We start from the raw sequence: 13,686 nt of genomic DNA, 5'->3' as shown, positions 1-13,686 counted from the left end.
TAATTTAAAAACTCTTTAACCTCTGGGCAGAAATTTATAATAGTAAGGAAAAGAGAAACATTTTTCAATTAAAAAGATTTAGAATCCCTTTCTCTATAGAACACTAATCTGAAATGACACTGAGGGGTAATAGGCCTGGTATTAGTGCTTCCCCAAGGAAATGTCTTATCTTTTGCACTAAATTAATTGTGTCTTTCTCACACATCCTAAAGCTGTCAGTTTGGGCATTCTGTGTAAGGAAGCTCATGATTTAAAGTTTCTGAGAAGAAAGGCAAAACAAAAGTGTTTAAACAATACTGACCTCTTATGCCCCAGTCTCCACAATCTGTTCTGAAGAGGCTAACCATGAACATTAAATCATTGCCATTCCTAGCAAAGTCACAGGGACAAGCTGGGGGAGCAGCCTCTGTGTGGGTCAGCTCCTGGAGCACTGCAGCAAATGACAGGAGAAAGTGGGGGTGGCTTGGGACAACACAGAGGTCTGGCAAGGGCAGCATTGCTGAGTTCCAGCCTCCCAGCACAGTCACAGTCAGAAATGATCCCTCCTGACTCCCTGGTGGCTTCTCCAAGACCAAATAATCTCAATGCAAATGCCATGTGGGAAGGGTGCTCTGTTCCTCTGTGCCAGGGTCACAGAAATGAGACTTTGGTGACCCAGGGCCAGCAGGGATGGAGCAGCTCCACCACTCACTGCCCCTGCTCATCCTGCCTGGCCAGGAACACGGGTTCTTGGAAGTCCCCAGCAGCCTTGTCTGGGCTGTCTTGGCTTGTTCTCCATTGCTGCCTTCACCCAGGCAGGAGGGCTGCCCTGGCCCCAGCTCAGGAGATGTTTGCAGAGCCAGAGCTGCAGAAAATGCTCCCTGATGCTGGTGGCATCAGCTGCCAAGTGCCCTCTGTTAATGTTGGGAGATCAGAGCTCTAAGGCTGTGTTTGTCACTGTGGGACATCCTTAATATAACAGGGAAAAAAGGATGTACAAAGGCACCTCCTGCTTCCATGAGCTGTGTGATGGTGCTGGCTGGACCAGCTGTTCATGGACAGGATCTGCTCCCAAGACAGGAAATGCCCATTTCCCTAATGAAGTGAAGATAAATTGTATTTACAGCTTTAGATCTTTGCTAGGAAATCTGATTTATCTAACTGTAGAATCTAAAAGTTCAGCAAAGTGGCTGCACAAGGGACATGAAAAGTGCATTTACAGGATTATTTTTTGCATTGAAGAGAAATCAAGCATTTTCTTTTGTATAAAGAAATGTCTTGGACATGAGGAAGAAAAGGAATATGTTAATCCCTGTGTTAGTGATTTGCTATTTTAAAGTAAGTAAATACATCCAATATGTTTTACTTTATTTTAAAAGTAAGAACTGTCAGAAATAAAACTCTCTAAGTCTCGAGTAATTCTTTTTGATTTAGAGCCAGTTGTGGTTATTAATGTATTAAATGAATTCAATATGTTTTGAATTGCTTTGCCACTTGGTTTACTTGGAAACTAAAACCATTTGTAACTAAACAGTTGGACTGGTTCTGAGTCAGACCAGTGTATAAGAATATGTAAAACTAATGGTGAACTTTAGACCATCAAAAAGCAATCTTCTGGACTAGATAAAGACTAGATAAAGAATTATTAGAAACTCAACCTAAAACTCTTCAGGTACTTGGAAAAGAAAAATAATTCTCTACACTTTCATCCTACAATTTGCAATTTTAAAAAACCCCAACTCAATTTAAAGGAAACTCAGGATGAGATTTCTGTGCATACTGAGCAATGAGGAGAACTGGCAAGAGTGGACTGGAACTAACTTGAAGTTTTGCAGCAAATCTGCTGTAAATCCAGACATATTTACAGTTTTCAGCCTGCCTAAGTGTGTGTGGTGGGTGATCTCACAAGATGTTGCTAATTTATGGATTATAGTTCCCAAGAATTAAGGGAGATGAAGTTGGATTCTTCAAGCTGTCAGGTGTTCTTTTTTTTCTTCTTCTACTACACATAGAACAGGTTCAGATTCTTTTTTACAAGCACACTTGTAATACCTTTTGCAAAGTGCTTGTAAATCTGCCATCAGTTTGCTTGTTTATACATGTGACTTTAGAAGAACCTGTTCCATGTAAGTAAAGATGAATCAATAGCTCCTAACCTGTGCAAATCACTGTGCAGAAATCATCTCTAGCAGTTTCTCCTAAGACATGAAATGAAGCATTCTTTCAATATTTCATTTTACAGTAGACTGAGTTTTATTCAAATCAAATTCTTGAGAGTTTCATTTAGAGCCTGAGCTGATCTGTCCTCTTAAACTCTTCATAAAATGCTCAGAAAAATTGAGTTTTCAATACAGGTTTTCAAAATGATGCCTTCATTTTTATCCAGTGGAAAAGGTTAGACTAAACAGAAGTAAAAGGTCAGATTTATTAAAGTGTAGAAACCTGTAGAAATGGATCCCAGGTGGAGTTCAGTCATGAAGGATTTCAGGACTTGGTCATAGGGATGACCTGTGGATTGTTTAACCATGGGTCTAATCTGCCCTGAAATGGAAAAATTGCCAACCTTCCCCCCTCTCATGGCACAATGATCTTAGAATATCAGTTTTAGTTATGGGCAGGTCTGGCATTGGGATTTGTCAGATAAATGGGAATTTTGTTTAAGTATATGTGTGTTGTTAATGGTTTGATCATTGGCTTTTGTCAGAGGGGAGAAAAACAACACAATGAGCATTCAAAAATTTCAGTGTTCATTGTCCCTCCAATGAGTGTGACAGTAACAGACCTTGTAGTTCCTCTGGCCTCATCTACTCACCAATAAATACAATTTCTGCCTGAAATCCCTATCCCACTACATATTACTATAAATTAAATTAACTGCATTTTCTTTTCAATACAGATTCCAGTTCTTCCTGGACTCACCAAGAATTAAGAGGGAAACTCCATGATGAAGGATATAAACCCAAGGGCCAGGACATAAAGCAGAGGATATGATATGTATGTACTCAAAATGGTTTATGTATGTTTGCTTTGATCTTTAAATGTAAACCTAATGCTTATCACAAGTTAGTGATTGCTTGCCAGAACCAGATTTGCCTTGCACTGTAGCATCAAACTTGAGGCAATGAGAACAGCATGAAAAACAGCTTGGCAGAATGAAAAATATCTTCCAAGTTCTTAATGCCTTGGACTTTCTTGGCTTTTCTTTGGCTGCAGAACCAGAGGTGAACATATCATCCTTTCAAATTGCTTTGATAAATCTCATTCCCTTTAGGATTAAACATTCCTGAACATTTTTATGCCTCACTGAGCTCTTTCAGAGAAACAAAAATTAATTCTTTAGCTCAACATTTATACTCATAAGACCGAATTCCCCTTGCCTGTAGTTTTTGTAGCCATGGCCATTTATTCAGAGTGACCACACTGTTACTCTCCTGCCTACTTTGTGCACTTAGATTTTATGTACAGAGATTTTATGTGGCTCTGACCAGTGGGAAATGACACAGCAGTGTCCTGCAGGGGTGAGTTGGATGAGTAGATGTCAAACATCGATTTTGGATGCAAAGCCAGGACACTTCTGTGCATTCTGTGCATGCAAAATCAGGCTTAACAATTAAGTACTTGACTTTGGTTATCTCAGCTGAATCCAGGCTAAGCTGAGCACATAGAGACAAGAGTTAGCACCTCATAAATAGTCCCAAATATTTGCAAAGTCACTGGCACAATGTGACTCAGGTGTCCTGAAGTAATTGTGCCACCTGATTTATACCTTTGGAGGGACCTGGAAAAGGTGAACAGGGACACGGATTTTGAATGGCTGCTCTGTGGCTCCTTGGAAGGATACCTTAACCAGCCACAATCCTTTTAGTTATCCAGCCCTCAGTCCTTGCAAAACAATTTTCTAAGGTGGCTGAGGTAAAAAAGTAAGAATTTAGTGAACAGCTCAGTTTTTTATGTGATGAGAGTTTGCTGTGATCTGAAGCTGTTCTCCTTTATTCCTGTTTGCCTTTCTGACAGCCAGCTAAATCAAACCTGTATATTTATACAAGGAGCATCCCAATAAACAGTTCACATGCAGTATTCAACATCTGTGTAGCAGCTTAGAGCAGGGAAACAGGTGACAAAGTGTGTGAAGGTGATACAGAATTGATAGAAGGTGAAGTTTTGTCCCAGCAAACCTTTGTTAAAGAAATCAGTGCTCAGGGGGAAGGAAGGAATGATCCATCCCAGCTCAGACAAAGCCTGAAGCACCTATAAATTAGTTGAGTAATTAATCTTTTCCTGTGTAATCTGAAATTACATATCTTGGTAATGTTGCAGTTTGAAAGAGTGAGATGGTACACCAGGAAATATGACCAAAAATCAAGTGAACAAGAAGAAAAGCACATTTTCTGCTTCAGATGATGACTGTTTTACAATGAATAAGACTTTTAGAAAGGCTATCACTTTTTTTCTTTCTATGCCACATAAACAGATTAGGAATTCTCTGCTTGAGGAGCAAGGCTCTCTGTGTGATACAGCCCTGAGGTGCAGCAAAACCAGCCCACAGATGTGAGATACATCCAATTTGATTTTCCATTGGACCTGCTGCTTGGCTGCTGAGCAGCCCTCCTGTAATCAGATGTATAAAATTGCACCCTCATTTCCTTTAGTTCCAGGGAGGGCTCAAGGAGGTCTCTGCCACACTCAGGTTAATTTGGATCATCATCCAAATGCACAGATGTTTGTTCCAATCTCCTCCTGTAAAGGAAGTGGGACTCTGATTGTGCTACTGTGACATTTCCAGTACTCTGGACAGGGCAGAATCCATGCAAAAATGCTCTTCCTTGCACTGCAGAATTAGCTCTGGCAAGGAATGCACAAAAGGGGAAAAATATATTAAAGTGGTCTGCAAATTTTTTTTTCCAAGTGACATGATTTGAGGATTAAAATCAGAAGTTTACATGATCTGCTATTTTGCTGAAACTAATATATACATTTCTAACTTGCCTGTTAGATTTTTACATAGTATGGAGCTAATTAAATTTGCCAGCAGATCAGTAATTCCAAATGAAGTTAGACAGAGGTGACCCATAATACTCAACTTGAGTGCTTTCATATACTGACTCCCTATAAGATTTCATGTAGTAATTTTAGAATTTAAAGTGCCAGTGACTTTATGTTCATACTTAAGAGCTATTCCCTCCAACTTAAGAGTTATTTATTTTAACTAAAATAAATTCAATCATATTTCTTTTCCATCTATTATCAACTCAATGTGTTATATATAGTAAAATTGACCTAAACCTTCCCAGGTAAAAACCAACTAACCAAAACAAACTAAGAGCAAGTAAAAGTGATTTAAATAGCAGAGTTTTCTGGCTATTTAACTCTGCTGCTTTCAGAGTTATATCTTTGGTATTACTATCCCTAAACAAATTGAACAAAATACTGACCAAGTTGAAAAAGTTCAGTAAAAGGAAAAGCTGTTTTAAACTCTGTATCTAAAATTGTTCAAGGTACTTGTTCAATTGTTCTTGTCCTTTAAGAAACTTTATTCTGGTGTTCCCATACATTAGCCCCCCTATTATAACTGTATTTTAGGGGGAAGAAAAGCCAAATCACCATTTGGGACCTGTATTTCCTCAGGTAACATTGGTAAGGCCCATAAAATTCCTCCTGCTTCAGCCAATGTAATCTTGTGAAATCTGTAGGTAACCATGAAGCATTTATGAAAATGTGGTGCCTGCACAGGCCTTTGAGTGGTGAATGCCAGAAGTACCACCATGTACAGGAAATATTTTTAATATTGATGAAAATGGAAAAAAACCAAGCTCAGCCAGATTTGTGCCCCAGGCTTGGAATGTGAACACTGACAATTCTTGGCTGTGTCCAGCAGTGCAGGTCAAGACAGGGAGGTCAAGAAGTGCAAAGGTTGTCAGTGGCTCCTGTGTGCCCCTGGCTGCCCTCATGTCTGGAAATCATCTTCCTGCCTCTTCTGGGTGGTGAGGAAGGGTAAAATTCCAGTTTAACAGAGAAAACTGAGTTTCAGCTAGATCAGCACTTCCCTCCCTGGTGCTGGAGTGAGTGATTCCACCCCCAGCACAGCCTTTCTGTCTGTTCCTCTCCCTCCTGCTGGAGGGATGGGAGGTTAAACCAGGTGCTTCTTTTTTTCTATGCTTAAATTAGGAAAAATGAATCTACCTTAGCTGACTTCCCCAGCAACATGCACAATGCTTAGCTGGGGCATGATTAACTATTCCATCTGCTGGTATCCTAATTACAGATACTGTAACAATGGCTTTTGTCCTGCTGTATGACTATGGGAGGAAAAGACAAAGAAAATAATTAGGCTCAGCAGACACAAACAATAAGGGGGTGGTTTTTTGTGCCTGGTTGTTTTTTTTTTAACCTGTTTAAAAAGCAATGTGTTCTGCTTGTCCTGGAATGTTATTCTTAACCAAAGTCTTAGTTTTGAAAATTATAAGTTGTTTAGCTCTTTCTGTCTTCTAATTGCTTAATTTAGTTCAGTTGTAGCTCCAGAGTTCTTTAGGAGTTATATAAGGAAAAAGAAATCTTTCAGCCCTGAATTGAAACACCCAACCTCAGTGCTGCTTCTCTTGTGGGCAGTGGTACCATTTTTACAAGAGAAGTGATGAATGAAAATGTGATCCAGACTTCAGGACATCTCACACTGACACAGTGCCTTGAGACAACAACAGGACAGGCTGGCACATCTCCTGTAACATGGTAAATTAAAATAACCAGAATCAATACCTAAAAATGCACATATTAATAAGGTATCACCAATGAATGACTGCAATTCCCACCTCCTTGAAAAGGAGAGGTTTTGTAGCTGAGACACAATCAAATCAGAACTATCTTTTGCACAGAATGAACTATTGCTGTTGAAATGCCTGCCTGGGGCTCCAGGCACACTGCCACCAAGGAACAGGCATTCCTTAGCTCTCTGCTGGTGCTCCAGCTCTATCTGGCCTAACAGACAGGATGGAGTCTGGCCTGCAAAGTTATCATTATGATGTCAACATAAATATAATTACATTTTCTCCAGCAATGGAATTAGTGCCACTAGGAAACAAAATCATTTCAGGTTTCTCCTGCTGTGTTTGTATGAGCTTGGGGTCTAACTGCCAACCAGGGAAATTTGGCCTTTGTGCTCAAATAATGCAATGCTGTGCTTCCCATTTTGAGATGAAATTACTGCTGGTGGGATTTGAGATATAGGAAAAGAATTCATGTTGCTAAATCTTTTGGTAGATGAGGCTGCTTTGTCTCACCACATGAAGATGGTTATTACAGGGCCATGCATACACAGATGCACAGCTAGAGCTTATGTGCATGAGTGTGTGTTGGTTTGGGATGGCTTTTTAGGAACATTAGTGTGATGTGCATCATTGTAAGTGCAATTTTTATGGAGAAGGATATGAGCCTCCAGGTACCTATTCCCTGTCTCTCTGAGTGCACTCATTTTCTAAGGTTCTGGAGGTGGATGAGGGATCTCAGCAGTAAGCCCTGGGATGCTGCTCCCTACATCTCCTTATTGCAGACCCAGGCAGGCCATGCTAAGGAATTTCTGGCATGCCATATGCCCACATTTTTCCTGGTGAAAGCAAGGATTGGATATGAAAAACTTGCTTAACCACAGACTATTCTGTGATTTAATGTACCAGTCAGTTAGGAAATAAATGAATCACTAGAGATTCTTGGAGCATTTCTTGTGCATCAAGAGGTTGGCTTTTCCCTCAGCATCACAGCACACACAGAATTAGTTGAGAGTGATGGTGAAGAGCTAATTCTCCCTGTAATTGTGCCTCCTGTGCCAATATTGCAGTGTTCCCAAAAACAGTCTCAAATGAGATAAAATCAACAAACTGAAGGCAATTTCTCTTACACATAGCCTTAAGTCTTTTTTTTTCAAAGAAATCTGAAATGATACTGCAGGATAAGTATTCCAGCTGCTGCTTCAGTGGTGTCCAACTGCAGTGATTGAGAGCAAAGCCTCCATGAAAGCAAAGGGAAATTTGTGCTCAGTCTTGCTGGCCAGCTGGATTCCAAGTGCAAATCAAGCCCTTGTGCTGCCTTATTCAGGGCTAACAGTATAAATAGGGTGAGGGGAGGTTGGTATATTGGGTCAGATTACATGGGCACTTGTGAAGCAAATTTCCTGATTTCTCCCACTTAGCTTTTCCTTGCACCTCAGGTCAGAGCATAGGAACTGGGCTTTTGGATTTTGGCTTTTGGATGAAACCAGCATCAGGTACTCCAGGAGGACACTTCCTAAACTCCAGACAGTCAAGACATGGGGCTAGATTGGAAAATTCTGCCACATGTGTAGTGTGGATGTGGGGTCCCCACTGCCAGCTGGATTTCTGCTCCTGTTTAGCTTTCCAGTGTAGGTAGAGCCATCTGACACCCAGGTAAAACACTAGAGCATTACAGACTCTCATTTTGAGTAAATTGGAAATTTAAAGAAGTTTTAGAAACTTTAAAATAATGCAGTGCTCATCCCAAGTGATTTAAAATTGAGGTTTTCAAATCCCTAGCACAGTTTCTTTCTTCCCCTCCACAGCTGAAGAAGCAACTCTGCTTTTGAGACTCTCCACTACCATATGCATGTTAAAAAAAAACCCAAACCCAACAACTTTTTCACTATGACTTACATACCAAATTTGCTTATTTACTCCTAGGTGGAATTAATCTTGTCTTTAATTACTTTTATAGCAATTACATGCTTTTAATCTGTGGTTTAGTGATCTGTTACTTACAGCTGCAGTGAACAAAACACACATAGGCTGGGGGAAACACATCCCTTGTGTAGGTGGCCACTGTAGGCCTTTTTTAAATTATACCAAGCCTCATGAGTTAAGGCCTAAGTTGTTTTCAGGATTTGAACAAATGAGGATATTTCAGTCAAGGACATCATTGGCAACTCTTTATTGAAAATGTCAAGAGTGTAAAGCCCAAAAAAAAAACTTGTCCCAGAAAGCTTAATGTCACAGACTTACAGCATTGTGTTCAAACACTCTGTACTGGTTTTAATCTTCCTCTTGTTTTTCTCTCATTGCAAATGGATCAAATTACTCAGGATAGGAGAAATTAATTCACAAACTTCTTAGGTATCTGGATTTCAAGTTCTAGTTGGACCAACTTGTAGTGTGCTAAAAGTGTACACTTGTATTGCTCTTCCCTCCTGAACATGTGAAGATGACAGTATTAAAGAATTAGTCCCCAGAGCATTATTATCCACTTCCAACTGATGGGGCACAAAGAGATTTGATGACTTTTTCAATACACTGTGGTAAAGCTAGGAAAGGAATCCAGATGTCCTGGTTCCTCATCCTGTCCCTGAACCACAAACCACACATCCCTGCCTTATTAGTGACAATCACAGCACATGAAAACAGACTATTTATATCTAAATATTTCATCTGTTCTCACTCATTATTCCCTAACTCACCAATGTAATTATGTTGGCAGGGTGACAATCTCTTTTTTCCCAGTAAGAGCAAACAGATTGTTAGGTTTTCTGCTGAGATACAAGCTGCACAAGAAGAACTCCCAAATAAATCAGATCAAAAAGACCACATTTCCATTGAAACATCCTTGGTCAGGCAGCAAGGGGAGAAAAGATTTCATAACATCTTCCTTGGCTGAGTCAAACAGCTGCATTAAAAGCACTGATCAAGAAAGGTTAACTTGGAAAAGGATACTAACTCAGAATAGGTTTAGCCAAAGAGAGCAAGAAATAAAAAGGGGCTTTGGAAAGTTCTGGTTTTTGAATGTAGTGTGATATTTAACAGTCCTCAGAGTCTGTGTAAGAAGCAGCTTTGGATAAAAAATTAGATATTACAGATTGCTTTGGTGATTACATATTCTCTGATTAGCAAAAATGATGCTTGTTCTGGTAAAGCACTTCCTTCCATGTATGGGGAAGATCAGTGCAACTTGGGCAGAGCACAAAGCTCCTGGAATGTCACTGCTGAAGTCAGTGACACCACATTTCACTCTGTACAAGGCAAACACCTCACAGGTCTTGGCAGTGCTTGGGCTGCCTCATCCTGAAGTGGCAGCTACTCTCTGTGTCCCAGATGCAGACATTACAGGCAGATAATGTGCATAGTCACAATCCTTTTATGTGCATAATGTGCATAATCAGAGTCCTTTTAATTTCCCAATGACATGCAGGAGTGAGGCTGTGTTTAGCTTGTACACAATACACACACTAGTTCTGCTCAATAGGATGCCACAGTTCACTGCCACAAAACTTCAGGTTCCTAATTCCAAGCAGACTTAGAGCAAAGGCTGAGAGCATAACCTGAATTCATAATGTTCAGGTTTCAAAAAAAAATTGCCAATTAACAGCAATGTTTTGGCTGGGATTTTTTTCTCTGCTGACCACGTGCTTCCAAATGTAAGTCTGAGAAATCTCCCCTGTAGTGGAACAAGACCAGTGATATTTGAGAACACTGGAAGGAGAAAGCATCTAAAGAGCACTGTGTTTGCATCTCTTACTAAGTCAGAAACTCTCCACTGTGCATGTGCTCTTCTGTTTTCTGTTGGCCAGGGTTTGGTTTGGTGACTCTGTACAGTCCCAGTACAGTTCTGAAACCCTCTGTTGTTTAGCACCACGAGTGAAATGGGCACCATAACCTCTGTGTGGCCCTGGAGCTGCACAGGAATGATTTCCTGCTCTCTGCAAAGAAAGATGCCTTCAGATTCTGTTAAATGATAACAAATAAGGAAAAGGAGGCCTCCCCTAGTTCTAGCAATCCTATCCCTCCCACTGGGCTTTCCTAGAGGTGGCAGAGTTGAAACTCGCAGGTTTTATTTTCAGAACATGGTCATTTCTCATTTTGGTATTTCAAAGTAAACAATCCTTGGTTCCCATGTATTATTCAAGTAGAGAGAAGTGGGTATCCAGTGCACAGATAATCAAACATCCAGCCTGCACCAGACAACCTTCTCAAATCACTTGAGAAACTTCCCTATTGCTGTTGTTATCATTCTCCATCCACTTCCTCCAATTATCCAGCACTTCAAACATCATATCCCATATTTTCCCCACAGCTGTGGGGTGAAGAAAGCAAGAGCTGTGTTCCTTCCAGCTCCCCTAACAGTGCTTGCCCACAGGAGAAGAGAGGGAGCTGCACAGATGTTGCTGGTATCACATTAATACAGAAATAACCTGTTGAAAGCAGCTTTGTTTTCAAACGTTTCAGTGAGAAAATACCAGTTTCAGAGTGAGGAATTAATGATTTTAACCTGCCTATCAAACTCTTTCATTGCCAGCATGTAAAATCCTTATTGGTGTTTCAAGTTGCAAGTCGTAATGTTGAGGGTATTTTCACTGCTGCCAAAACATTTACCATGAAACTGCTATTCAGATCAAATTATCTTGAAACTGCAAAGCGTGCGTGGATTCCAAATTATTCAACTTGGAGCGATTGTTGCACATTGAAATTACACGGTAGAACCCGCAAAACACCACCACTGCTTCAGATTCACAGGGATGGCAAAAATAGCTCTCAAAAGAACTCTTCTCCTTGAATGCACTAGTGAAACAGGCACAGGCTTTGGCTGTTTTTAAACCAGAAAACCTCTTTTTTGAGGCAGGCTGGGTGGTTCTGGCTTAGGTTCCAGCACCCTTCAAAAACTCTCAGAGAGGTGCTCAGCGCTGGTAGGATCCTACTGACTATCTCACATTTACCTTTCAGGAACACAGCAGTTGTGGAAAAGAATCCAGAGCATCACCAAAAAGAGGATTGGGCAATTTCAAGTCTTTGATGAACCATCATTGCAGGTATTGTGATGTGCTTTCCTTTACATAATGTTACAAACAACCTGCTGCTTTTTGTAAGGATTCTGTGTTGCAATGAAAGAACAATTCTGGCCACATTAAAAACTTGTCTAAGAAAAAGGTGCTTCCCTCAAAGAGCCATAAAGATAATTTTCCAAGAATCACAGGAAGGACTGTCTAATTTAGTACCAGAGGCAAGGGGTCATTCCTCTCTAGCAGAGAGGGGATGGACAGATGAAAACCCTAAATGCAGAAAAATCTTAGAGATGAAACTCCTAACTGCTGTCAGAAAAGAGTTGACAAAGAAAAGTGAGGGCTGTAGAAAGAGCTCACCTGTGAGGAATATTGAGTGTGGCACTGGAGCAGGGTCCTTTGCCCTTTCAGTCACTGATAATTGGAGATTAACATCTAAAATTTGTGTGCTTTTCCCCTGAAAGTTTGTAGTTGATTTGTTCTCATTCCTTCAGTGAAATATCCTGAAAAGCAACAAAAAAAGCAATAGGGTAAGACAGGTTCCCCAGATGTGGTGGGGAGTGCTCAATGGGTGTTTGTCTGCAACAGGAAATCAGTGCCTGTGTGCTCTGCCACTTCTTTTAATGTGCACACAGTGACAGCTCTGTGAGTAAAATACCAGAAGAATATCCATGAGCTTCCACAGTGAACACATTTCAAAACAATACCTGTTCTCTGTTGCATTCAGATGAGGTGGATTTTTTTCCTGAAAAAACCTAAGGATTGAGGTTTGCATGTCTTACCAAAAAACACTTCTGCATTACTTCTGACACATTACATCTGGCAGTGCTCTTCATGTCACCTGGGAGAAGAGGGCACAAGGTTTCCCACATCATCTCCTTTCTTGCCAACCCTTGAGGCTTCCAGGAGGGAGATATCTCTTTGTTCTCCACCTTAAAGAAAAAAAAAATCTGAATTAGGGGCTTTGGTTCAGTAGGGCATTTCAACACCTAGTTTAAAGCATCAGATGGGCTCCAGTGAGTACAGGAAGTGTGGGGGCAGTCAAAATGACACAAGCACATATGTAAATATTTCCCTGGATGAGGCTTCAAGTTGCATTTGGGAAAATGTGAAATCACATAAAGAAAAGAATAAAGAAAAGAACATATTCATTCCTTTTCTTTTTCTTTTTTTTTTTAACTGCATTTTTCTCGAAGTAGGGAAAGTAGTGTGAAAAGCTGCACTAATGTGGATAAAAATATATAAAATTGAGTAGATTAAACATTTGGAAATTAATTTCTCAGGAGACCTTTTCCAGTCTAGACTCTGCTGACATGTCCTGCCAATTTGTTTGTCCAGTCTCCCTGTGAACAGAACATTTGATACCACAGGCAGTGCAAAGATCTTCGATAAGCTTGCTGCTTCCTGCAGCACTCTGTGTTCACAGTGAACTTCTGAAATGCAATTTCCAGCTTTTCTGCATCACCCTCCTTCTACATTTTTTTCACCACGTGCTTTCTCCTTTTTGCACCCTGTGCCTTCATCCCAGGGGGGACCATTCTCAGCTTCCAAATCTCCTGTGAGGACCAGGATCTCTGAGCTCACACCTCCTTATCCAGTTCATCCTCTGCCTGCTGGATGCACACTGCTGGACTGGTAGGATTTGATTGTGATCTTGCTTGTTACTTCTCCTCACCCTTTGCTTGTTTGTACTTGGATAGGAGCTGCTGGAGGGAAAGGTGAACCTAAGGAATTAAAGAGGTTTTCACCAGAAACAAAGCTGATCTGACTCATTAATGGTACTCCTTGCAGTGCCTTTACTGCTTTTTAGTTAAGCACACAATGCAGCTCTGTAATTGAGCTACAGGCATAATATGGGACAAAAGTCACATATAGCTTTTTTTCCTGTTTTTAATTTTCTTTCTTGTAGTTATTACTGGGCTCACTAGATGTGAAGAGCA

The 13,686-nt window shown here is 40.5% G+C and overlaps 1 long non-coding RNA gene across 1 annotated transcript; it reads left to right on the top strand.

Moving 5' to 3' along the window:
* The first annotated feature begins 2,881 nt into the window (after positions 1–2,881).
* Positions 2,882–13,371, top strand: LOC116996176. The gene is made up of 3 exons (XR_004417895.1): positions 2,882–2,973; positions 11,691–11,776; positions 13,275–13,371. It is a non-coding gene; the product is annotated as an uncharacterized LOC116996176 (long non-coding RNA).
* Positions 13,372–13,686: the final 315 nt, after the last annotated feature.

Source organism: Catharus ustulatus, chromosome 5 (assembly GCF_009819885.2).
Source record: "Catharus ustulatus isolate bCatUst1 chromosome 5, bCatUst1.pri.v2, whole genome shotgun sequence".
NCBI classification, from domain to species: domain Eukaryota; kingdom Metazoa; phylum Chordata; class Aves; order Passeriformes; family Turdidae; genus Catharus; species Catharus ustulatus.
This window is presented reverse-complemented; position numbering and strand designations above follow the sequence as displayed.